The 26,522-nt window shown below is 37.5% G+C and overlaps 1 long non-coding RNA gene across 1 annotated transcript in view; it reads left to right on the top strand.

Moving 5' to 3' along the window:
* The first annotated feature begins 9,635 nt into the window (after positions 1-9,635).
* LOC111194768 (uncharacterized) overlaps positions 9,636-26,522 on the top strand; it is a 56,096-nt gene continuing 39,209 nt past the window's right edge. Inside the window, exons 1-2 of the long non-coding RNA XR_007440662.1 lie at positions 9,636-9,764; positions 20,315-20,413. This is a non-coding gene — a long non-coding RNA (uncharacterized LOC111194768). The remainder of the gene's footprint in view (positions 9,765-20,314; positions 20,414-26,522) is intronic.

The following is a 26,522-nucleotide window of genomic DNA, read 5'->3' as shown; positions in this document are numbered from 1 at the left end:
CCTCCCAGGCTTGCATTAGCCCAGAACACTTAGTCAGACTGGCAGAAGACGTAGGGCTAAAGACATAAACATCACTACAAACAAATGACCTCATCACTCATCCACCCATGATTTCACTTTAACATGCAGGGGTAATTATTGCTACTAACACAATGCCCTTCTGCTGCAGACGAGTGTAAGAAGCCATAAAGATATCAGACTGTCCAACTTAATCCACCTGCAGTACAGTCTGTCCAGTGTGTCTGACTGGCATTGTAAAATCCAGCTGTAGCTGCTTTACTGGAAACAGTGGGGTTAACAGTCTACAGGCTCACCACACAGAATATCCGCTTCAGTGTGATTTACTGTAAAGGAACAAAAACAAGAGGACATGACAAAACTACTATCTTACACAGTGTTTCAATTTGGAAGTAGATAGTTTTAGTCATATACTTAAACTGTATGTAGTGTTCGTATTCATTTAAGGCCTTAAAGTGCAACAACAACAAAGAAAGAAAAATAAGACACTAAAATAGTTGTACCCAGACAGGAATGAAACTTGGTGGCTAGTCATACCAGATTGGAGTGACTCACAATGTCACTGGATCATCTTCAGTGACGAGTCCCACTTTTGTTTTGGTGGACTACCAACGACAATTTTTGTGTTGAGACCCGTAGTCAGCGCCATGATTTTGTTATACATCCAGAAGGCCTGGTGTCATGGTGTGTGTGTATATTATTTCCAACACAAAAAATATATTATTGCAAACTGCTTCTCAACTAACAATAAAATAGCATGTCCAAAATAACAGCATGGTTTTGAGCATAATGGATAACAGAGTGTGTTTATTGAGTTTTAACTTGTTTTACAAGCCTATTTACAACCCTGTTATTTTGCCTTAAGTATGAAGCTCATTGATTTTTCTTTTTACAGAGCCCTTGTTAAAAAAGAATGACAGGTTCTGCATTTACTGGCTATTTTACATCCCCTGGTTTAGCTTTTAACCTAATATCTGTCTAGCTCCTGATTGCTCTTCTGAGCTGCACAGTGTTTTTAATTCCCCCTAGTTTGTTTTTGAATTGGAGAGAAGTGTTGGTTGAATACTTGAATTAGTTGGAGAGAAGTGATGGATAAAGCCTATGGATAAATGTTTGTCTTTTCTGTCTTTTCTGGTTTTCTCTTTGAAAACCACTTGAATATTAGAGATTGTTATTTTTTATGACGGGAAATATGCATATACAGTCCCTCAATGCAAACATTCCAGGACTCCCATGGATTCTCCAGTATATCCAGCTTGCTTGTTCACTTTTTGACACTGAATAGGTGAGACACAGCACACAGGTGACAGGCCTGACAAGAGTGTGATACACAGAGCCACCGGATAGATCTCTCCTTGTGCTCAGTAGACCTCATCGTGTTCTCTGTGGGTGGGATTCAGACTTGACCTCTCTGTTTCATCGGGCATCAGTTTAGTTTAGTTCTGCAGCTCCATGGCAGTTCAAAAACAGGAAATCTAAAAGGCTCTAGCCCCTGTCTGTATTGCCCGTGATGGGCAAACGACTGTCAGACATGCTGAGGTAACGTTAGAGATGTTTTTCTTTAGCTGGTATGTTTATTACTTTATACTAGCTACAAGTTATGCTACTCTTTTGATGTGTGTCATATGGTCAAAGCTTTAATTAGATTTTTCTGTTCCATCTTAAATGCTTCAGCCTCTGCCGTCTGTTGCACGATTTAAGGTGGAACAGGAACGTTAGCTATCTAGCTAGCTACTGGGGCGAACTACTAGATTCTTTTTATGCTTCTTATGAAAAGAAATTACCATAAACCATTGAAACCACACATTTTAAACTATGATAAATCCCATAAAATGGGATTTGGCCTTGTATGGATAGCTGTATGGATTTAAAAACACTTAATAAAATAAAAAAAGGTCAAACCTGTTGGCACAGCAGTTGCAATAACTAACATTCTACTGTCGAAGTACAGCTTTTAACCACAATACCATGCAAATGCAGGATAGTCTTTCAGCAGCTCTTACATACTTCAACTGCTATAATCCCCTTAGGATTCCAGAGTACATTATGCACACAATATCCACCAGGACCCAGGTGGATCTGTTCCAGTATGATTTCTGCACTACTCCAGCACTCCTCTGTCTATTGTTTGGTTTAAAGTAGGACTAGGTTGTTCTCTTCACTGGTAATCTAAGTACTTATATGCCTCATGACATACGCAGAACAAACAGCATTTACATAAAAATGTGACCGCTGTACAGACGCTTCAAGCTGCTTCCTGTCTAAGCGAGCGTGGAAATAGCAGACATTGTGTGGACGGTACTACTGCCAGTCCTGAGGGGAATATGGAGTTGAAGTGTGAGCAGAAATGGTATTTTTGTCTCTGGCTCTTTCTTTCTCTCCGCTCCTCCTGCTTTTTGCTTTCTTTGGCTGGTGTTTGGTTTGATGAGCCTTTGTGTTGGAGGATGATGTCACCGAGGTTACTAGGAACACCTGCTGGATTTACGCACGGAGCTGCTGGCTGGGGAAAAGAGGTCGAGCCCTGCTCTTCGGAGAGTGCCTCTGAAAATTAGTGTGTGTGTGTGTGTGTGATCTACGGCAATGGTTTTTTTAAATTATCCTGGAAGAGGCAGTGCTCTTCCTGTGCTTTGTGGACCTGCCCAGCCGCCCTGATGCCTCCTCTCTGCTCTGCTCCTTCTTGTAATCAGTGAGGCTGCACTCGAGGGTGACGGCTTTCGTTTCAGCAGGAAACACCCTCCATTGTTCCTGCTGGGTGGCTCTGGGCTCTGATAGTGTCAGCAAAAGCCCACTGAATGTCTCAGATGACCGTTTCACACCTCCTACCTCTCCAATAAACAGTTATTCCATTCCTCGGAAGAGGTTGACCCTACTGATCGTTTTCTTCATGTGGTGACATGGAAACATCTTTAATTGTTAATAAGAAATCTCTATATTCTTTTTTAGTAAAAGTCATTTTTGGATTTATATTGATTCCATTTAGATGGATCAGTACCTGCACTATTAAAAACTGAGGAGCTTGAAATGGTTCTTTGAGAGATGCCGTAAGATAAAACCCCTATTATCTTTTTAGGGTGAAAAATTACAGAGTAACTACAGTGAAAGTCAGGGTGAGGCAGGGCAATTATGAAGTGAGGGAAAAACTGTAACATGGATATTTTATGCAGTTCAGCAGGTTTGCGTTGGCATGGTAGCGCCGCAGGTAGTGTGTGTGTGTTACACAGCTCCAGAAGCCTGGGGTTCTGGGCCTGATCCCCACTCCTGTTGCTGTACGTAAGGAGTTTGGTAAGTTCTCATGTCAATGTGGGTTTCCTTACTGATTTTCATTTCCCACCTTCTAAAAATACACTCTGTCCAGGGGGAACTCTTGCCTCGAGCTCAGTGATTCTGGGTAGGGTCTGAACTTACCACGACCCTGACCAAAAACTTTCCAAAGTACAAGATACAGATACAGACAATGTGTAGAAAAATCAGATTCCAGAAACTTCAGAAAAGAAATGAAGAAAATATGATGAAAAGTACTTGGAGTTCTTAAGCTTTTCTAAGCCACACTTGTGGCTCAATGTAGGCTTGGGCAGGGAAAAAAATCAGAACTTACTTACTCCTGTACTGTGATGGCTCAGGAAAATGTATGTATTGACACCAGTTAGCAATATTGCACAGTCCTGAATGAAAAAGTCAATTCACACGTTCAAAGGCTGATACTTGAAAGACAGTGTCTTCGGCAACAGAAGAATCACCCAAAATATACCTAATAAATCCACAATAGACTGCCTGAAGTCTACAAACTAAAGATTTTTTAAAATAGCATAATTCCCTGACCAAAAACGAATAGACCATAAACTGTAAATAGACTACAGGCATTTTGCAAAGAAGAGAGATATCAAACGTAGTTGCAATTTTAAAGATACAAGGCCTTATTACAACAGTAATAATGTTATTTTTGTGCATTTAGATATGTTGTATGTACTTTGTACAAACTGCTTTAGTTTCAAAATGACTCAAACCCTTATAAGCATGGTGGTGGGAGCATCATGCTCCTGGGCGGTTTTGCTTCTAGTGGAACTAGCACAGTGCACAACATGGATGAATTAATTAATAGGTAGACCTACGTCAGAATTCTTATGCATACTCTCAAACCATCAGATAGATAGTTGAAACTTTGCCCCCACCCTCCAAATAATATCTGACACAAGATACTATTGTGTTTTATTATACACTCAACTGCCAAATGTTGCAGTTTAGAGAAACAATTTAAAAATCAGTTACTTAAGTATTTCCCACCTTCCACTGCAAGCTTATCCCACACTTTTAAAAGTGGTTGATCTTTTACACAGGTCCATAAAATTATTTTCATAAAACGCTCACAATTACAAATGAGAGACATAGATTTTCTGCCCTTCGTTCCTATTGCTCAGGGAAAACAGGTCTAACCTTGACTCTATTAATGTCTGACTTCCCCAGCCAGCCAAAGTCTTTCCCTCACCTTTGTGGAATTCATTAAACTTTCCCCTAAAGCACTTTTCCCACAGACAGTGCAGGCAATCATGTTCCTGAATCTAGCTTTAACTCCACAAAGACACAGCCTAGACACGAACGTATAGGACCTGAATTTAAATTGGCCACAGCGTTCAAACGGACCTAATAGGGGATTTCTCCTCAGTTCCAATCATTTCTATGATACTGTTACCTGTGGTTCCCATTAACAGCTCTCCCATGTAAGGTTAACCATCAGAATGATTTGTTCACACATAATCAAACCTGGTAGATCACAGGGAGCACTTAATCCTATCTGTGCTGGAGATCAGATCTTATTGTGTCTCTGCAGGAACCAAGTGACACACATGGGTAGAATAGTCCACAGCCACACTGAGTAAGAGAGTGTAAGAAAGCTCTGATATCAGTCCAATAATAAATGACTCAATAAATCAGAAAAATAGTTATCAAAACCAATTTAAGAGAAGTGAAGTTGAATTTTCAGTTTAAAAGATTGTTCATTTGACCACATGAAGAGAGTTTTCAGTGGAGGGCATGGAGGTGTTAAGTGGCCCTTTTTCAGTGGCTTTTAATATTGTACTTTTCAGTACTGACTGAATACTTACGTTTTATAAAGTTTTAAGCACCTTAAAAATGTTTAAGCCTCTTTATCTGGGCAGAGTGTTATTTTACTAACCAGTATAACTGCCATATATTAGAATAAATGCAAACATTAATAAATAAACAAAAAAATAATCTTATCCTGATTCTGATTGTGTAATCTGTAATCTGTGAGGAGTTAATTATGACAATATGATAAGAATTGTCATTATGACATACTGTGAAGGTGAGGCATTCAACCATAAGAACATGATGTACCACCTGTTAAATGTGGTGGTGGTAGCATTAGTAGAACTGGTACATTGCTTAAAGCGAATGGAATAGGCAAGGTGGAGCCACATCCACTTTGAATTCATGTTGTTTCACACAGATTTTTAGATTTTTAGCTTCCATAGCAAAAGGGGGGAGGGAAATCTTAGAACATGGAATTATAAATATTTTGGTTTAACTCTTGGGGAAGAAAAATATGTCAGCTTTAACATTTTATCATTTAGAACGACTGTAATTCTTTGTGCAGTGTACTGTAGGATATCTAAGTGAAAGGTATTTAAAGGTCCTCTCCACCTTCGGCCTCACTGATTCATAACAGCACAGAGAGAACATTAAGCGCAAAAACCCACAACACAGCAGCCACAGAAAAGAGCAAAACACACCAGTTTGACGATAGTTATGTCTAGCGGGTTGCAGCAGCTCAGCCCTTTCTAAACTGAGTCTCCTGTGTAGAGTTCAAGGCAGTTCAGCCTGAGGCTCAAATGGGAAGCCTTTGTTTTGACATTCTGGAAAGGATGACTTTGTTCTCACTTATCTCTCTCCTCAGAGCCCCACTGTAGCCCCTCACCACCCCCTGCACACACTCACACACTTGCACATGCACACACATACACAAACACTAAGAAGTGTTAGCTTTCATGTGCCGGTATCACCACACACAGAGGTCTTCAGCCTAGAACCTCTAAGGCGGCACTTGTGAGAACCGAGTAGTTTTCAGAACTGTTCTTTGACTTGGATGCATTAAATACACTAAATGGTTTACTTATAAGTTTGAGTTATTTTGAAACAAAAGCAGTACTACATTTTGTACATAGTACATGCAACACATCTAAATGCACAAAAATAACATTATTACTGTTGTAATAAGGCCCTGTATCTTTAAAATTGCAACTATGTTTGGTATCTCTCTTCTCTGCAAAATGCCACCAGTTTATGTACAGTTAGGGAATTAAAATCTTTAGTTTGTAGACTTTAGGCAGTCTATAGTGGATTTCTGAGGTATATTTTTAAGTATCAGCCTTTGAACGTTTGACTTTTGCATCCAGGTCTTGCTGGTGTTGTTTGGAATTATTTTTCCCCACCTGTTTAATATTGCTAATGCCACTGGTTTCAACACATACATTTTCCTGAACCATCACAGTACAGGAGTAAGTAATTTCTTTTTTTTTTTTTTTTTTCCTGTGCGAAAAATATTCCCTGGCTAAGTCTGCAATGAGTCACAAGTGTGGCTTAGAAAAGCTCAAGAACTCCAAGTACTTTCCATCATATTTTATGTGTTTCTTTTGGTTGAGACATTTTACTGAAGTTTCTGGACCCTGATGTTCCTGCACATTATCTTTACAACTTCCAGTTCTACTGTCTACCATTGAACCATACTTGGATGTGTAGACCCACAATGCACATGCAGGAACCTTATATAATTAATGGCGAGTTGAGTAGAACAACCAAAGAGATGGTCTGATTAGGATAATGTCTGGAAATTGTCACAGAAAGAGGTTTGCTTAATATAGAACATAAATGGTAATGTAATAATGTAAAAATTATATACTTATAAGCAGTATAAAATAACAGTATACTGAGTAAATATGTACAAAGTGGGGACTTGTCAGGAACAAGTTTAAGAACCTTTGAGAACTGCCTTAAACTTCCTCAACTGTATCTTTGTGTCTGGTTACAAGTCCATAATTATGTCCAGATTTTAATGAGAAGTGTTGTTTTTACCTTTAGTCTGTTAAAAAAAATTATTCACAGTTGGTTCTTTTTGTAAGCTGAGGTCTTAAAAAATATATAAGTGACCTCAAAGGGATCATTATGACACGTAGGCTGCACAGGTTTTTACCTAATCCTGCTAAATAAGTGAAAGAAGTGAAAAGAAGATGAAAAAGAACATAATTAGCCTAAGGCTACATGACTATAGACTACTCAGTTGAGGATTTCTTAGGTATTCAGTTTAAGGTTATAATTCACAGCTTGAAAGGGTGGTTTTATGTTCTGCTTTTGTTAATAAGTGACGCCTATATTTAAACCCATATTATTTTTTAATACTTAAAGAAACAATAAGTAGACTACTAAATGGCAGCAAGCATGTAAAATGGCTACTACAGTCCAATTTCACAACAATAGACAGTTGTCTTTCCTGATCACTCCTACCCATGGAGCTGCCAAGGGTTGCCAGGTTGAGAACACTCTGTAAGATGACTAGCAAATGTTGTTTGCAATGCTTTTGTTGTTTGCACATTATTCAACATTATTAGTTAAGTGTTACCCTGAAAAAATCCCCCTGCCCTGAAAATACACACACACAGAACCCAATGACATACTGTTCAGTTTAACCAATAACATGACTCAGTGCTTACCTGTTCTGGAGAAAATCAGTTCCATAGCTACCTAAGTTATCTAGCTTGCTACCTATATAAGACCTTTCGTCTTATAGCTAGTCTTCCTTCTAGACTCTAAGCCGCCTTCATTATCAAGTGCATTGCCAGTATTTACTCGTTTTACTTTATTTCTTATAATGAAGCTTTTTAGGAGGATGTTAAGCTTTTAGGTTGAGTACCATCAAGCTAATGCTGCTTCTACTAAAGTTTCCGTTCCAATTTGCATTATATCTTTAATGGCTGCAGCACATTTTGTTTGTCTGCTATTGTGTTTTACAACTGGCAACCCGTTGCATGGAAATAAAACTGGGGAATGGGCAGTAGGCAGGATCAGAGGCTAAAACTCAAACAGATTTTCGCCCAAAACAAACAATTCAAAGAATGCTGCTGTCAAAAATATCAGTGCTTAAACTTAGCTTGTTTCTACAATATCTGATGACACATTCTTGTCATTTTATGACCTGGAAATAGAAATGATGATAATTATTGGTCCATTAAACATGTTAAGCAATTTAACTTATTAAACCACAGTACATTTCTTTAAACACACTGTGCTCCCCTTTGTGAGATGCATACATAAAAACCCATACAAACAAGCTCAGTAGGTGAGCTTTCAGAGGCTTTTATCATTCTTCATAACTGCACCATCTTTCCGGAGTTCCTTCTGAGAATTTTTTTTCTTCCAAAAGATTCACTCAAGCACACCAAAGCCTCATCATACGTAAAGCAGAGGGTGGGATAGCTTTCCTCCCCCCCACAGGATGCATGCTCATGTCTTTCTAATTGTTTTTACACTCCAAGCAAAACCCATTTGCTTTCTGCTACAACATCTACAACTGTAAATCTCTACAAACCTGATGTGAAATGCCGTTTTAACGCACGACTGGCACTTGCAAAATGGTATCCAGGGGCTTATTACTTACAGCTTATTAGGAACCCAAGAAAGCATCTATTTCCTGGTTCCCTGAATGGGTAAATTGATCTTAAGCGGAAGGATCAAAGCAAACAATTACAGAGAGAGTTGCCTTTTCTCAGAAGGTAAAGCATCAAAAAGCTGCCTTTGCCACAGTAAAATGACAACTATGAACTACTAAAATGGGAAAATATAGGCATAACAATGGCAGTTTGGTGCTTTTGAGAACATGCACTGTTACTTTAATAAAGGGATCTGAATGGGTCCAAGAAACGAGGGGAACAAATGACAAAAACATATTTTACAGAATTTTCATTTGATGTGTCTGTAACAAGAGCACATCTGGCTTGTCCCTACCTCTCCCCCATCATTCAAGGCAATGCAAACCAACTTGGACATTTGGGATTACTGATGCAACAGAGCTGCCATTAGTGTTTTCCTCCAAGCGTGTTCTGCTGTCCAATAATATTGCATTGGTGGCAGTTCAAAAAGATGCATTGACTGACTGTCTCAGAGACTCCCAGCAATGCAAGCACTGTGTAAAATTGGTGAAGTTGTAAACGGCTATAGCTGAGACTGATTGTTGACTGGACAAGATATCTTTATTTCATTAATTAATTAATGTAATAATTTATACTATTTTTTTGTAACATGGGGTCCTTTACCTTATTATTATCTCCAAGTTCTGAAATGATTGACGCGATTAGGGTTAGGTGGTATATAAGTAATACAGTATACCACAGTATTAAAACATTTTAATGTTTTTTTAACAAATATGGTATTTTATGAATATAATGTGTCTTACGTGCCAGAAATGTGTCATTTCTGCTATTTGTCTAATAATTATGAAATGCTAAGTCATAATTATGAGACACTAAGTCATTATTCTTATTTTTCCAAGTGACAGAAATAGACTTCCATATAAAATAGCTCACTTATTCATGTGCATTTTGTATGGCCACAGGATGGGGGCGCTCGCTGAATTTGACGTGCCTCTCTGAAAACGGGTGGGGAAAAAAACACAGGCATACGTTCAGTCTGCAATATGTTCCTCAGAACTCTCCGGAGATCATTCACTCGACAGTGTGCAGGTTTGGAGCTTTAATGTGTGTGTTTTATTTTTTTTTATTTTTTTATTTTTAGCCTCACGCCTCCATCGGTTAGCTTTTAAGCTAACGTTATCGACCTGTGCTGTTAGCGCTTAGCAAATGAGCTAACGTTATCGGGCTGTGTTGTTAGCGTTTAGCATGTTAGTAACGCGTTCGGCCTGTGCTGTTAGCGGTTAGCCTGTTAGTTAACATTATCGGTCTGTTTTGTTAGCGTTTAGCATGTTAGTTAACATTATGGGTCTGTGCTGGTAGAGGTTTGCCTGTTAGCTGAGGTTTTCGGTCTGTGTTTTTAGCGTTTAGCATGTAAGTAACGCGTTCGGCCTGTGCTATTAGCGGTATTCTTGTTAGGTAACGTGTTCAATCTATGCTGTTAGCGGTTAGCCTGTTAGTTAAAACTGTCGGTCTGTGCTTTTAGCCGTTAGCCTGTGAGCCAACGTTATCGGCCAGTTCTGTTAGTGGTTAGCCTGATAGCTGACGTTTTTGGCCTGTGCGCTAACGTTATCGATCAGTTGTGTTAGCCTGTTAACTTGTTACATAGCAAACGTTATCGGTCAGTGTTGTGGTGTTGCAGAAAGATTTTTGGCTGACGTTATCGGTCAGTTGTATTGTGGGAGCGCTTAGCCTTTTAGCTTGCTACCTAGGGAACGTTATCGGTAAGTGGTATGGTGTTAGCGGGTAACTGTTTTTTACTTTTTAGCTAACGTTATCGGTCAGTATTGTGGTGTTGGCTGTTAGCCTGTTCGCTAAAGTTATCGGAAGCACTGTGGCGTTAGTAGCGGTTAGCTTTTTAACTTGTTAGGTAACGTTTCAGTCAGTGTTAGCGGTAAGTCTTAACATAGTCTATTTGTAGCTAACTAACTAAAACTTCTCTCTCAGTTTTATGATCAATACTCAGGTTCGTAAGTGTTAGTTAGTTAGTTAGTTTGTTTGTTAAGTGTTGCAGTGTTAGCGGTAAGTCTTAACATAGTCTATTTGTAGCTAATTAACTAAAACTTCTCTCTCAGTTTTATGATCAATACTCAGGTTCGTAAGTGTTAGTTAGTTAAAACAGCTGTACTGAGCTCTATGTTACTGTGTATCTCTACCGGAGGCTCTATCTTTCAAAATTACCCAGAATTTGATGGTTGGAAGTCCCTGGCACGGTGGTACCCTAAAGTTTTTATTTTTTAACATTAAACTACATTTCATTTAGTGGATACTTTAATCTAAAGCAACTTGTTGAGCTTTTGACACGGTGTGACAGAAAAAAGTGGATAATTCAACATGATAACTTTCAATTTTATTATCATTGTATAAGATACACATCGTGCTGTCCAAAGGAAAACAAATCTCAAAAATATTCAATATACGGGAACGAAAAAGTCTTCTCTAACTTACAATGAAAGTCAATGTGAAATTCCAAGTAGTATTGGCACTGTTCTATTGGTCATTTCATATTTTTTTTTAGTAGCAAACTATAAATAATAGTCTGTGACTTTCAGTATTTTTTTTTAAAGATTAATGATCGACAACTACTAAAGATTAAACGGTTGTAAAATAATTTCAGTGTTTGAGGCTGATGAGGCTTCCACTGGTGTTCACAATCCATGATATACATTATATGAACAAAAGTACTGGGACACCCCTCTTAATCATTTAATTCAGGTGTTTCATTCAGATTTATTGCCACAGCTAAATAAACTCAAGCATCTTTTTTTAAAGAGCTCATTGATTTCCAGTTTGCTACTGTAATTAGCTAGTATAGTCTGAACCAACAGGAGTGCCTGTTTAGCTTAGGGGTTCCCCTGCTATTGTTGTACTTGGGCTATATGCATATTGAATAATTATGGCCAAGAAATAAAAAATAGCACTGAATGTGTTTTCCTTTTTAATATGAACTGGGGATAAGGACAGCTCATTTAAACAATGTTGCTTACAAAAAAGTAGCATTGCATTTTAATCATCACATTTAATTATATGGAAATTATAATTATATCGTAATTTCCATACAATTAAATTGGCTGTGTCTGTGTGCACTTGTCCTTATCAACAGTGTGCAGAATATCTCATGGCAATTAAGGGAGTCCAGTGCTCAACTGCAGGCTGAGTGCCAACTCATTTGCCCCAGCATTTCAGAAGCTAGCTTCAATTGAACCGACTTCTGCATTTGGAACATTTTCACTCAGTTGCCTCAGCAGCTTCAGTTGTGTAAAAATTGTTTCAGTATGAGGAGTAAAAACAGCCTTGCCAATTTGTTTGCTAAATTTCGAAAGATTTTCTCTTAGGCATGTCAAATAAATGTGTCACATTCTTAGATCCTATATAGTAGAAGATGTACTATGTTTATGTCATGTGACTGGGAGGGCTACTGAAGAACACTGAACCCTTGCTAAAATTATGGTCATTATGGGATGAACATGGTCAGCAAAAATATTCAAATATCCTGTTGCCTTCAATCGAGATCTGTTTGTTGTTAATATGACCAAAGTGTGACAAGATATCATTCCCCATATTATACCACATCACCCATATTATTATACCATCTTTCCAACCTGGACTGTTGACACAAGAAAGGTTGGGTTCATGTATTTAAAATGTTGGCTTCAAGTTTTAACCCTATAATTAGTAATCAAGGTTCATTAGAAGTTTTTTACATTTCTCTGGTCTTTAAGTGTCAAGTTTTTGTAAGCCTGTGTCTACTGCAGCCGCAGACATAATTGAAACATGATGTGGTCTTCTGTAAGCCCATCTGCCTCTATGTTGGATGTGTTGAGCATTCAGAGATGCATTTCTGGCACCATCAATCATGCTGTGCACCAGAAACAGGTCTTCTTATTCTTCCGACTTGTACTTGACTTGTACCTACACATTTTTTTTATTCCCCAATGCCTAGTACTTTTTCAATACAGCATGAAAGTATGGACACAGAAATGAGGTGTTAAAATTGCTTAAAAAATAGTTTTTATACCTCTTTTTTTGAGTTGCCTTTAACGTTCTAGTATGATAAGTAAACTTAACCTAACTAAGCCGCTTGTGTTCAATGTTGTTCAACACTTTTAATGATTTAATTAATTAATCTGTTTTACATTTTACCATAAAGATAAAACCTTTAGTAGTGCCTTACGAAGGATGTGTTACTTTTTATGTCAGGTACTGATCTCACTTCATCTTTTACGCAGGTCGCTTCAATAAAATAAATCAGACTTAATTTTGATTTGTTGCCTTGGTGAGACAACATCATTACCACAGAGGGTTTATCTGAACAATGCAGGAATAATGGATGAAATAATGAGCACTAAATATGAGTGAACATCAACAATAGATTCTGTGTTGAAGTCAATTGATGTAAGATGCCAACTGTTTGAACAAAAAGGCCCATTCAGCTAGGGAATAATTCACTGCTATGAGAAGGTTTCATGTCTTTATTTTTGTTTGGGGTGTACACATGGTGACAAATGTTCCTAAGTAAATAAAATCAGAATGCTTCTAATGAGCTTGTTTAGCCAAGCATAGATTCAAAGGTCTTCAATCAGTGAGTGCAGGGACCTCTGTAGGCTCAACTAGCATGCCAGCTAACTGATGAATGTAAGCGACCTTTTGAGAATTGTGACCAATGGAACTCTTAAAACCCCAGGATTCATTTTTAACTTACAAGACATAATCAAAGATAAACTGCCCATGTCATTAAAGAGACTATTTTCTACGTTTTTTTGTTGTATTAATTAATTAATTAATTGTATTACACTGGTGAAAAATTTAGTATTCACTTCCAGTCTATAGTAATAGAAATTGAGCAAACAATGTTTTGTGTTTTAAAAACCCATATATTTACATAAGAACAGTTTGTTAAATGAAATAGTTAATGTAATTAAACACATTATTTGTTGTTCAGCTTTCGTATTTGATCAAATTTAACCTCTAAAATTTCTGATGAGCAGGAAAGCACATTTAACCTTGAAATAGTAGCTACAAAGCAGAAGGTTAGGCCTATTTCACAGTGGGCACCTGAGTCACAAAAAACTCAACAGAAAAAGACTGGAATCCATACAGCAAAGAATTCAAGGACATTTATTATTATAAAAAGGTCCATTTTTATATTTTTCTATGGTTGTATCTCTTGATTATTTAATAGAACATTTTAGATTTGATTTACTATAGTCATAAACAAACTCAGCTGGAAAACATATGGAAGCTGTGGACTGTTTAAAAAAAATAGTTAGAGTTAAAAAATTATTAGGTGCCCTTTAAATTGTGTAATCTCTATATCTAATATATTATGAAACGTAAAATGTGGGAATTACTAACTTCTGTAAAAATGCTTCACATTCTTTGTCATTACCTAAAAAAAGACAATTCTCTGTCTTTTTCACGCATGACTAGCATCAGCCTCACATTACAGTGGCTGTTTCACATGGCATGTGCCGTTAGTTTTACTAATTATTATCTTTACCACACAAGCATATGAACCACCAAGCAATATCCAATAATGAGCCAATTACCTCTGAACAGTGGTCTGGGGTTTTGTCCTCCAGACACACTGATGATCCAGACCAAAAGACGGTGAACCATTAGAACATTTTTCCCTTAATCGTGGTGCTGTTGGTATATTCAGATCTATTATCCAGAAGCTAATAGCCCCTGCAGCAGAGCATAATGCTCATTTCACTAATATAATGCAACCCATGAACACATGTTTTTGAATTTTAGAAAGGGCGCAGACAGTTCAGGCCATTTCATTTTAGTAAATTGGCATTAAAGTTAAATAAATCATACATCCGCAACCTCATTTAGAGCCACTAAAAGCTTTCTGATGCCCTAGCTTCAATATCCAAAGGCAACATAACATCACCTAGACTAACAAAATCACTGCTGCAGAATCTGCCCTTCTTCCTGAGGGATGTTACTCATTTAGTTTAGCCAGTCACAGATACACAGGGCATCGCTAAGGACAGAGCTCAGGAAAACTGAGAGATGATCTCTTGCTCCTTCAGGAGAAAAAGTGATGCAAGTGAAGTGTCCTGTAACGGACAGCAGTGCACCAAAATCTTCAGTAATATGCTATACATGTCATAGTGTCTGTATTGTCATATGAACAGAGGTTGTAGTAGTATGTAACGTTTGACTTTTACAATTTTATCGACACTAATGGATAAATGTGTTGGGACACCTGCTTTTCCATTGTTTCTTCCAAAACCCATGGCATTTTACCCATCCTTGTCTTGATTTTAAAAGAAACAATGACAAGAAGGAGCAGGTACCCAAATACTGTCCATATAGTGTAACTGTTCATTTTCTCGAAATATTAAATATTACCTTCCTAAAGCTTTTCAGCTGTAAGTTGTGGTTTAAAGATGTTTTCAAACCTCATAACATGCATGGCCAAAGTGAAATGCAGGACCAAAACAAATAAAAAGTTTACACTCTAGAATACAGCTACTTTGACCAGCTGATATAAATGATGACACTGCTGCTGAAATGTCTTGACGTCAATACCATTTTATTGTAATTCGAATGTTCGTATTTAATAAATGTAGCTTTTTAGTTCTCTAGGACACTTTATTTCAAATAAAAAAAATATTTGTCCACATTACCTTTATACATAAATCCTGCATGAGCTCAGTTTTTTGTCTCCAGTCAGCTTCATTTAAACCTACAAATTGAAAAATGTGGAAATGGCGTTTCTAAAACTTTCCAAATTTTTAAACCATTGAAAATATGGAAGAAACCAATGATGAAAGAATAGGTGGTTTGTAAACTTGGCAAATTTTTGATGGCTGACCACAACAGCACCAATTCAATGCACAAGCATCTAAAGAGACACATAGGTGCTATTTGTGACGATGGACAGAATTACTAGAGGAGCTTTTTAAATGTATTGTTCATTAGGTAAACCCCTTTATTAAGTTTAAGCAAAATCACACTCCAAACTATCCAAGGTGTTTTATATCTCGGAGATATTTTATTTTTTTTCACATGACCACTACTTGTGATAACCAAGACTTTTCAAGACATTTCTTGGAGGAGCTGTTTATGTGATCACATATTTCTAAAGAGGTTAGAATAGACATTGTCCGGCCGGTTTCCCATTACACGTACAGGTTATGTCTAAGTGAGCCTGTGTGTGAAAAGAGCAGGACATTTTCAGGAGAATTATTGAGGGCCAGACATCACCCTTTGTTTGAACCATACAAAACATTTCCTGGTAGTGAGATAACAGGAAATACTGTATCTCTGGCTGTATGCTACATGTGTGCAGTCTGGCAGCTTTGGATGATGTTGGAACCTGATGAGTTTAAATGTGAAAACAGAATAAGAGAAACTCTTAAGTCAAGAATCTGGGCTTTTAGATTGATTGGTGGTGCCATTGTGTGTATTTATGCTTGTGTGCTAAATGAGATATAAATTATGTATAATTATTTTATTTTTGTCATATTTTAAGCACGTTTATTTGTGTGGCATACATGAGAGATAACACTAGGCATAAATTCCCTACACTGTAAACCCATAACCCAAATAAATAAAGTCTGTTTTATGTAAATTGAATATTTTTAAACATTGCTCAGCTACTTTGGTTTAAGTTAACATTTGTGGCTACGCATACATTCAAATATAGATCTCGAAGTTAAATAAACTTCTGGGTTTGCCTGGCTTCTATGTTGTAAGAGCAAGCATAATTTTCTCAGCTGCAACTCTGTGTTGACTGTGTTTAATATATGGTTCACTCTATAGCATTTTCAAGTGTTTCAAATCTATATTTTGATTAAAATGAAAAAAGAATACTAAATACAAATCTATTTTAGTCACCTGACCATAACATTTTAAAATTGAATTATTGTGCTTAGCAATTGATACAAAATCTATTAAATGAACTTACAATTAACGCATAATAACTAAATGTATTTTTAATTAAATATTTGTCTAATAATCAATATTTCAGTACACATTATAGCACTTTATTTTGAATTATTTAAGAAATTTAACTCAATCTGGGCTTACAGTATATTGCATTTCTGACTATCACACTGAATTCATGATTATTTTATGATTAGTCTCTAAAATAATTGATGGATTAATTGATTGTTAGTGGCAGCCTAGTCTAGAACCAAACTGGCCAGAACAAAAGTAGTTTCTGAATGACTCTTTGTAACCACAGACCAAACAAATGTAAATGAAGAAGGAATAACAATGTTGACAAAATATATGAAGCATGTGATTTTAACCACCTGCGTCCCTCTTGCTGGCAACCCTCATGTAGGTTAATTTAGTGCTTTGCGATACACTGTCCACTAAGCGGATGGCCGTGTTTGGATTTTAATAGCAGTTAAGTAGTGTGCGACAGAAGAGATTAGGTTCATTAAATAGCACAGCTGTGAGTTATGAGAGATGTTACAAGCAATTTATGGTAATATTGGCAGCATCCTAAAGGGAGTGGAGTGAGGCGCGCAGCGTGATTACTGTAATTTTCCAATTGTGTGAGGAAGACAAAGACATTGACTTGCTAATCTGTGAAAGAAGCCACCACTGGCTCTCTATTCCCGTCCATTTAGACTCTTTGCGTGAGGAAGACCACTGTCAGTATATCAAAGTAATCAGTTATACGTAATCAGTCATATATGTGTGTGTGTGTGAGTGTTTGGGTGATGCTGACGGCTGCCTAAAATGGAATGTTCTAGTATTTAACTGTTTCTTATAAAGGAGAAGAATGGCAATAGTACTGGGGTTACTGCTGTGCAACGTTAATAGAGACTTGAATTATCAATATTCTACCTGTTTCTCATTCTTCTATCTGTCCCAACTAATATAGACTGTAGAAACAATAAAATACAATTAATACTATTCAGGCTCTATAGTTTTTAAAAGCTTGGGATACGCCATTCTTCCCATCCGTATGCATTAGCATGATTTCCAAACAGCATCACAATGCATCAGTAATAAGGAAGGCCAGGAGGGGTGCCAGCCAGCAGGCCTGCCTGTTTTTGTTTGCTTCCATTATCAGCCTCAATAAGACTTGAGTGACTTCCAATGAGCCCATGAAAACACTTTATAAATCTGTCTTGAATCCAGCTCCCCCCTTGCTCTGATCTTCCATCTCCGGCTGAGTGACTCTCCCTGACACGAAGAAAGAGAGCCCGGCACCGTGCTTCTCTTTTATAATGCACTGATTCAAATCATTCACATCAGCTAGACTCCTGCTCCCTGTGTTTGATGTCTCACTCTGGGAGATCGCTTATCTACATGTGGAGGATGTTCCCAAAAACAGATAGCTGGAGTCTTTTCACTCCTTTAATGGGAGTGTTTCAAACCATTGCTATTTTTAGGTCATCCCAAATGATTATGATTTGCCGTTATTGATCTATTAATTTTTATGCACTTATTATTATAAAAATAATTACTGTCAGTTATATTGTAAGTTTAATGCTCTTTAATATAGTCATTTTGATTCTAATTTTACCCTATTTTCTCTCTAGCCTAGTAGGCCAAACTAGAGATGGGACCGATCCGATACAATATCGGTATAGGGGCCGATATTGACGTAATCCGACGAATCGGATATCGGGCGGGCGCTGCCGATCCACTTACCGATCCATATTCCAGTCCAAAGCTTGAGCTGAACAATAAACCCGCCATAACGTTAACACAAAACGCATCCTTGATCAGGATTCCAGTTTAACAGTTTACCCTGAACCCCCAGCAGCTTCAGTCTGCGGCTGACTGAGTAACTTTAGCTCTTTATCTACAAAAAAAGTCCATTATCTGGAGAGTTTTTACTTTGGAAACGCTGTACAGCAGAACAGTACACGTAAAGTCAGCGTCTGAGAGGTAAACAGATTAACACCAGCAGTCTGTTAGCCTAGCTAGCACTGAACTGACAGCAGCTGCATTCCGGTGTTGTGAAGGTATGAACTACAGACTGGAGTAAACTATATTCATAATCCACATATCCTATAAAACCACAGCATCTACAAACACTAACCAGCACAAACACACCAATCTGTTATTAAAAAACAGTCATTCATTTAGTTCGGAAATACAGTTAGCATTGCCACTTAGCCGTTAGCCATCTCCATTAAGATCTGCAGTCTGTTAGCCTAGCTAGCAAAATCATTCCGGCATTGTGAATGTAATAAATAACAATCTTAAGTGAACTACAGCCATAATCCACATCTAATATCAAACCACAGATCCTACCAACCCAAACCAGCACTAAGAAATCAATCTGTTATTAAAAAACAGTGATTAATTTAGCTCGGAAATACAGTTAGCATCGCCAGTTAGCCGTTAGCTATTGCAGCTAATCCTCTACGCTACCTGTCAAAATAAAAGTCTCCTGCACAACCGTTGCAAAAAATGCCCTGAATTTAATATTTAACGTATTTAATATTTTACTTTTTTTATATTTAATAAAAATTCTAACATTTTATTTGAAAGGAAACTATTGTGTAATTGCATATGAAGTGTGTCAAATAAATGACTTTTGAATGCATTTACACTAAATGCACCTGTGGATACTCTTAAAAGGGCTGTGTGGTCTGTTTCAGCCTCATTATTTAACCTTAATCATAGTACTATTAATAAACTAGAAGTATCGGTATTTGTATCGGTATCGGCAATTCTTATATCAGTTTTATATCTGTATCGGATTGGAGCTGAAAAAAGTGTATCGTCCCATCACTAGGCCAAACTCAATCTTCCTCTATACGAACTCCCTACGGAATATTTGGGTCAAGGATACTGCGCCTTAATTTTCTTGACCAGGACCAACACACAGCAGGTATTATTTGGGTGGTGGGTCATTCTCAGCATAGCAGTGACACTAAGATAACTACATAACCTGATGGCTAACATATTGTTGCTGTTGGAACAATAAAGTAGTAGTATTTGTGCCAAAATTTCTTAATGGACCAGTAGGAATGGTTTGAGTATATTATTATACACAGTCTAGGTCCCACAGGACTACTGCAGAGCAGCTATTATTTGGGTGATGGGTCATTTTCAGCATTGCAGTGACACTGCAGCACATGGTGTGTTAGTGTGTGTTTTGCTGGTATGAGTGGTTCAGACACATTAGTGCTGCTAAAATGTTTAAACCACACAGTCACTGCTGGACTGAAAATAGTCTAACAACCAGAAATGTCCAGATAACAGCATCCTGTGATCAGTTTCCATTAAGCAGGGAGGGACTAGAGGATGACTTACACAAACGGTGCAGCAACAGATGAGCTACTGTATCTGACTCAGGAGGAGTGTCTAATAGAGTGGACGCAGTGTTGGCACTAATAGAAATATTACATTTTGTTCCATCAACAATAATATGTTAGCACTCAGGCTATATTATCATCATAAAGTAAAGGCAGTGTGGGTTTTGTTTTGGACTTATCCCATGAGCCTGATTTACTGGTATAGCTGTGATAGCCTGGATAAGCTAGAGATTGGTGAGAAGATGAAGGTTAAGGTGAATGCTGATGCCCTATTGGATTTAGCCTTACTTAAGTGATCTAGATTTTCAAAAATAAAGCCTCTTCTTTAAGATGTTTTCTTTTTTTTTTTTTCAGAAAATGCAATGTGGGCTTCAGTGTGATCAGCATGATATGCTGTAAATAATGAGAAATGGATCACAGCCAGTAAGAACGTTGTTGATACCATCAAAGAAGGTAGGTGGTTCCCTCTGTTTGTAAATCAAGAAATGCAGTAAGAGGATAGATGGGGTCAATTTGAGGCCTGGAAGATCAGGAAAATTTTCCAATAGAATTGCTTGTAGGATTGTAAATCAAAGCCTTCAACCTTCAGATTTCCATTGAGATTTAACAGACTGTTTAGCAATACCTGGACAAATATGACCTTGATTTAAGAAGAAAAGCTTGCCTTCATCCTAAAAAAAAACTTCTCTGTCAGAGATTTTTAAAGAAACATTTAAACAAACCTGATGCATTTAGGCAACAGGTCATGTGTACTGATAAAATAAAAAATAGACCATTTTAACCCTTGGCCAAAAAAAGCAATGTTAGTTCAATGTTGGACAAATAGTTTTGGAACTTCTATGCAAAATATACACTTTTTGTATAATGTATTAAGAAATGTTAGATAGATAAATATACATTTTTAATGTGTCCTAGCTGTTTAATTCAGACAATATTTACTCTAAATATGGAGTGGATTGTACCCAAGCAATGTGAGTAAAGATTGTTGCTTCTAATTGCAACAAAGCAGTAAAGGTAGACAATACCAGGAGATTAAATCACGTTTCTCAAATACTACTTCTCAAATACCACTTAAGAGTGCCCCTGAACTCAAGCTGTAATGTTGCTTGTAGAATAAACTCTAAAAGTCACTTTCACACATTTCAAACACAACTCTGTTTATTCAACTCTTGAAATGTGCTATGCAGGTATGAAGCTCCCACAACGTATTGTTGACACTTTAAACACCAGCAACACACACCAACACCAAAAGTTAACCTTAAGTTCAGCACAGCAGGACAAGCCCAACATGAGCCCAGAAATAGACTCAATTCAAACTGCTTTTATGAAAAGCCTTCAAAACGCCCCCTCCTGGCCCTGCTGGAGCTGGAGAGGGAAAGCACAGAAACACTGCAGAGACTCTGCCAATCATTCCTGCTGTCTGGGAGGCCAGAGACAGAAAGGATGGATGGTATCAGCAGGCAGCGAGGGGAAGAAAGACTGAGGTGCTGGCTTGGCGACTGCTGTTGCAGCAGTCAGGAGTCCATTACCCGTCTGCTAGATAAGGTTAATGCTGTGGCAGGAGCTGAGAGCAGGACCAGGCCATGAATCTCCCTGAAAGGTCAATCGCATTCCAGGCTGCTTTTGATATTTTATTCAGATTGCTTGCTGTTTGATGGAAGTATAGACAGACGGACCATCTTGATGGGAAACTGTGTGTGGGCTGGTTGTTTTCACAGGTAGCGCATCTAATAGTAAAACAAAGCAAAAAAAGATGCAAAAAAGAAGATTCATTAAACGATTATTTCTGCAATTTAAATTGACAGTCTGTAGGTTTAGGGATTTAGAGACCTCTCTGGTAAGAATGTGTAATTGCACAGAGCATCTGGGCGAGCACTTTAAATGCAGGTTAATGTAAATTTGTTGCTGTGGAAAATGGTCTCAAAATGTAGAGAGCAATTACATCCAACAAACTTACCAGACCACTCAGACTTTAAAAAGAATATATTAGATGTTGCAGGGATGATCATGCCAGCACAAACTGATGATTATATTAATTAAAATATATATTTTTTAAATACTGCTGCTTTAAACATATAGCTGAGCTCAGCCTGTAATGTCCCTTGTACATTTTATGAGTAACACTGTCAGTGGTTACTTTTGGGTAGTGTACCTCTTGACGAGAGATCATTGCTTGCTAGGCATGTGTCTACAATGCAATGGAAGACATTTTGCCCAGTTGATTTTGTGACTTTGATATTGAGAGCGGGTGCATCATTGGGCATGAATTGTTATCTTGAATATATATAATAGTCTTAGGGACTACTTTAAACATATAACTGAGCTCAACCTGTGATGTCACTCAATCATGAGTAACATGCACTCTCCAGGGAGTTTAGGGAAAGTCCATTTAGTATCAGTAGTAGAGTCAGAGATGATTAGAGGATCAGAAATTTGGGGATGCTGGGAAAATAGTAATGTAAATTAAATTGAGGAAAGTGTAACATATAAGAATAAACAGAATAATCTAATCAGACACGCAAACTATTATATAAACAGTTAAACTTTTATTTTGAAACATCTTTTTAGAAGATAAGAAGATAAAAACAGTTGGAGGCACATTTTTAAATATTTTTCTATCAAACATTCCTCCCACAGTTGCTTTCTCCATTACCTGATCTAATTTGAATATCTTGAAACGCTGGATTTTTCAGCGCAGCTGCTCAAGCTTGGCAATGAATTCCTTTAATTTATTTTCATTTTAGGTTCTCACCTGAACCTGCCTCTTTTTCTTGAAAAAACAAATCAGTATTTATGGCTGAATTGCTGACTGCACACAGACACACACACACATCTTCTATTAATCTGTAAGATTAATTATCTAATACACATACAGACAGAACTAGCCTAGCAAACTGGCTTACAGTAAATACAAACACCGACCGTCCAACAGCACCAGAGCTAGCGTCTCTAACTCTAGTTTAAGCAGTGGACAGAGACTGCAGTCTGCAGCATTATCTTACTAAATTAAAAAAGCATCAGAAAAGAACAGCAGTGCTGTTTGATTGTGCGTATGTGTGTGAGGACACGGCAGAGTGGAAAGAAAGCATATTGTTCTATTTGCTTGGCCAGGAGAGACTGCTATACTTTGATTCTTATCTTATCAGTGATAAACTTCAGTTTAAAAAAAAAAAAAAACTTTCTGCTTTTTTTATGGGTGCTGAGACAGTTTGGGCAGTTTACCATTTGGTGAGAGATTGTCACTTTCATTTGCAGGGATGTCATAAATGAGAAACCTGGGCTGCTATGGACTACAACTAATACACTATCACCTCCCAACTCAGAAAGATTGCTGCTTTCAATTTAAAAAGAATACTCTTAAGAACTGCTGCTTTAAGCATGTGGCGTCACACTTAACAACCCTATAGCTGAGCTCAGCCTGTGATGTCACTGGCACAGTTTGTGAGCCATCATGAGGAGCATGCACTCTCCAGGGAGTCTAGAGGAAGTGAATTCATTATCATTTCCACTATATTATACTCGAACTTGTGTGTTTGTGTGCGTGTGTGTGCGTGTGTGTGCGTGTGTGTGCGTGTGTGTGCGTGTGTGTGCGTGTGTGTGCGTGTGTGTGTTTGTGCGTGTGTGTGTTTGTGCGTGTGTGTTTGTGCGTGTGTGTGTGCGTGTGTGTGTGTGCGCGTGTGTGCGCGCGTGTGTGCGTGTGTGTGCGTGTTTGTGCGTGTTTGTGTGTGTGTAGTCAGCTTTCAAGGTCTTTCAGATGATCTTCCTGCAGCTTCATTTGGCTTCACATGTGTGTGGGATGGAGAAGATAAGCATTATCGGCAGTGAATCATTCAGTCTCAGGTTAGCTGCAGGGGTGGGAGCTCAGAGCAGGCGGATGTTGAGAACAGTCAGTGGTTTCGTTAATGTCTGAAACGCACATTTAGGTTTAACCTAGAAGTCTCTACGTTTTAGAAAAAATATTATTGATTATCAGTGGACTGGAAAAAACCCATTCAGTCTAATTTACCTGACAAAAATGTCACCCATTGTATTCTGAATGATGAGATAAGTTGCATAAATAATTACAAAGTTAGTTATGGTGCGACCAAATAGATTGCACTCCCAACTTTGGGTGGATCATTCATCAGTCTGTCCAGACTTTGTGCTTGTGTTGTAGTCAGTGACACAGGAAAGAATAGGTCCAATTAAATATTAGCAAATTCTGAAATCAAGCATTTTTCCTTTGTGTTATATTAAAAGTATAAAATGTTGAGATAAATAGTACTCACTTAAAATATTTTTTAAATATGTAATCTTTAAATTAATGTTTTTTTTTAATCAAGTTACCATTACATGCTTAGCTATTTGTAAAAATGGAAAGAGATTACTAAATATTTAATCAATAATAAAATCATAAAGCACTTTTGCTGCAGCAAAAGCCCAAGATGCAGTTATGCTTTAGGCAGATATGTAAATGATTACAAATATTGAGAGATGGTTAACTAGTACAATATACTCAAACATTTTGCCCGGTTAAAAGACTGAGCAAGATGAACAGTCCATCGCTGGTCGCCAGTGCACATGATCGGCACAGCCAGTGAGTTCCAGAGGGGAATCAACTAATTTATTTAACTGATTCAATAATATTGGTGTAAAGTACAAGTAATCAAGAATTTAAGCCAGAACAGCATGTCTTTTTTTCTACTAATTAGCATGAATTTGGTTATAGTTGAGCTGAAGTGTACAATCTGCACTTTTTACAGAATATCTACTTTTATTTCTACTAAATGTGAAATTAAATGCGACAGATTTATGGATTTAGAGACCTCTCTGCTGAGAATGTGTAATTGATAAAAAAAAAAAAAAATAGTAAAAACCAGCAGCACTTTTTGACTGGAGAATTTCCGATTAGAGATACAAAAATAACCAACACATTTTGGCACTCAGGCCTTCATCCATGCTGAAAAGCGTTGGTTATTTTTGTATCTCTAATAAATCGGAAACTCTCCAGTCAACAAGCCTTGCTGGTTTGATCAGTGAATTTATTGCCAGCAACTTGTTGTGCAGTGAAGTTGCACCAAACCCATCCTCTTTGAGAATGAGAGTACATTTAATACCAGTTAATAAATTGCTGTGTAATGTTCAGTGGTTTAAGTAGAGTGTAGAAAATGCAAACCTACCAGGCCATTCTTTTGTTTTTTGTTGTTTTTAGAGTGAATACATTAGACATTACAGGCATGGTCATACAAGGACATTGATAATATTAATTAGAATAGTTTGACCCAATCAGATTTAAAAGAAAAAAGTCATAGGGACTGCTGCTTTGAGTGTGAGAAATGAAAGTCTGGAAACTTCTAAGGGTCTTTAAGTTTAAGGGGTTAAATTATAACAGGCAAGTAGCCTACTCTGTAATTACACCACAGAGCCCCAGCCCAAAAAGCCAGTGAGTAAACACCTAACGGCAACAAACGGGACAATCATTAACAAATGGAGCAAGCAGCTAATTCTTGAGTAAATACCTCAGGCCTGACGAACGCTGAGGAATGAGAAGAACGTTCAAGTTCCAAGCACTGATTGCAGTGAAGTGCAGAGGACAAACTGAGTCACAGTAAACTTTCTTCCCACAATCACACATTACCTGGAATCCATCACCTGGTGAAGCAGACGGTTCATAATAAGCCCCGTCGTCTCACCAGTGGAACATTTTTATTTTCTGGAATGGAGGAAATTAGCATAAACTTTGTATATACGCTAACTGAAGTGAATGAAGCAAAGAAGGGGAAACGTACTGCTGTCTTCTACCTGAAAGCATCAAGGACGCTTTTGTTTTGGTGTTTAATAAAATAAATCAGCAGTCCAGGGTTCCTTGTGTTGTTGCTATCAGAAGGACAAACAGAAGCACAAACAAGATAATGAAATTTAGATTGAAATAATGCACATTTCTTCTGTTTTTTTTATCACACAGTATTCAGTCACATTGACTTTGCTGCTACAAACTATTAACCCTTTTCTTGCTTGTCAGCTTCTTGCTGAGTTTCTCACTTGGCTCAACTGTGCATTAGCTTTGAATTAACATTGTCTTTAAAATGTATGAATCTCTGAAGGTTTTTTAGGCACTCATCAGGCACTCTCTGGTAAGCACGTAATATTATCAGGTGAGCACCAGATACTAGCCCTTTTTTTAAGGCTGCTCAGATACCCTAAATGTGAAAGCATAAATTTGTGTTTTCTTATGTCCGTGTTTCTCTGAGAAGCTAAAAATGAAAAAAATTAAAAAAGTAGATCATTAATCTGATTTTTAAGAATGACAATATAGCAGCCTCCCCTCAAATGGTATCATCTACCATTTCTCCACACACACAATCACAGCACTCTTTATGCTGGTAATGTCTGAAGCTAGCTGTGGTGCTGTTGGTCTGTTTGTTTATATTCATTACTGAACATATGATTTTGATTATACAAATAAATGATGGAACTTCATTGCCTGAAAAATCTTTTTGAGGAGCTTCTTGCTTTTAGCTAAGCAAATTAGACCAGATAACGGAGAATGCAGCTGTGGGAGGAATATTTGATAAAATTATGT

The sequence above is a fragment of the Astyanax mexicanus genome, chromosome 9 (genome assembly GCF_023375975.1).
Source record: "Astyanax mexicanus isolate ESR-SI-001 chromosome 9, AstMex3_surface, whole genome shotgun sequence".
Taxonomy (NCBI): Eukaryota; Metazoa; Chordata; class Actinopteri; order Characiformes; family Acestrorhamphidae; genus Astyanax; species Astyanax mexicanus.
Note: the sequence above shows the minus strand (reverse complement) of the source record. Positions and strands in the feature narration are given on the sequence as shown.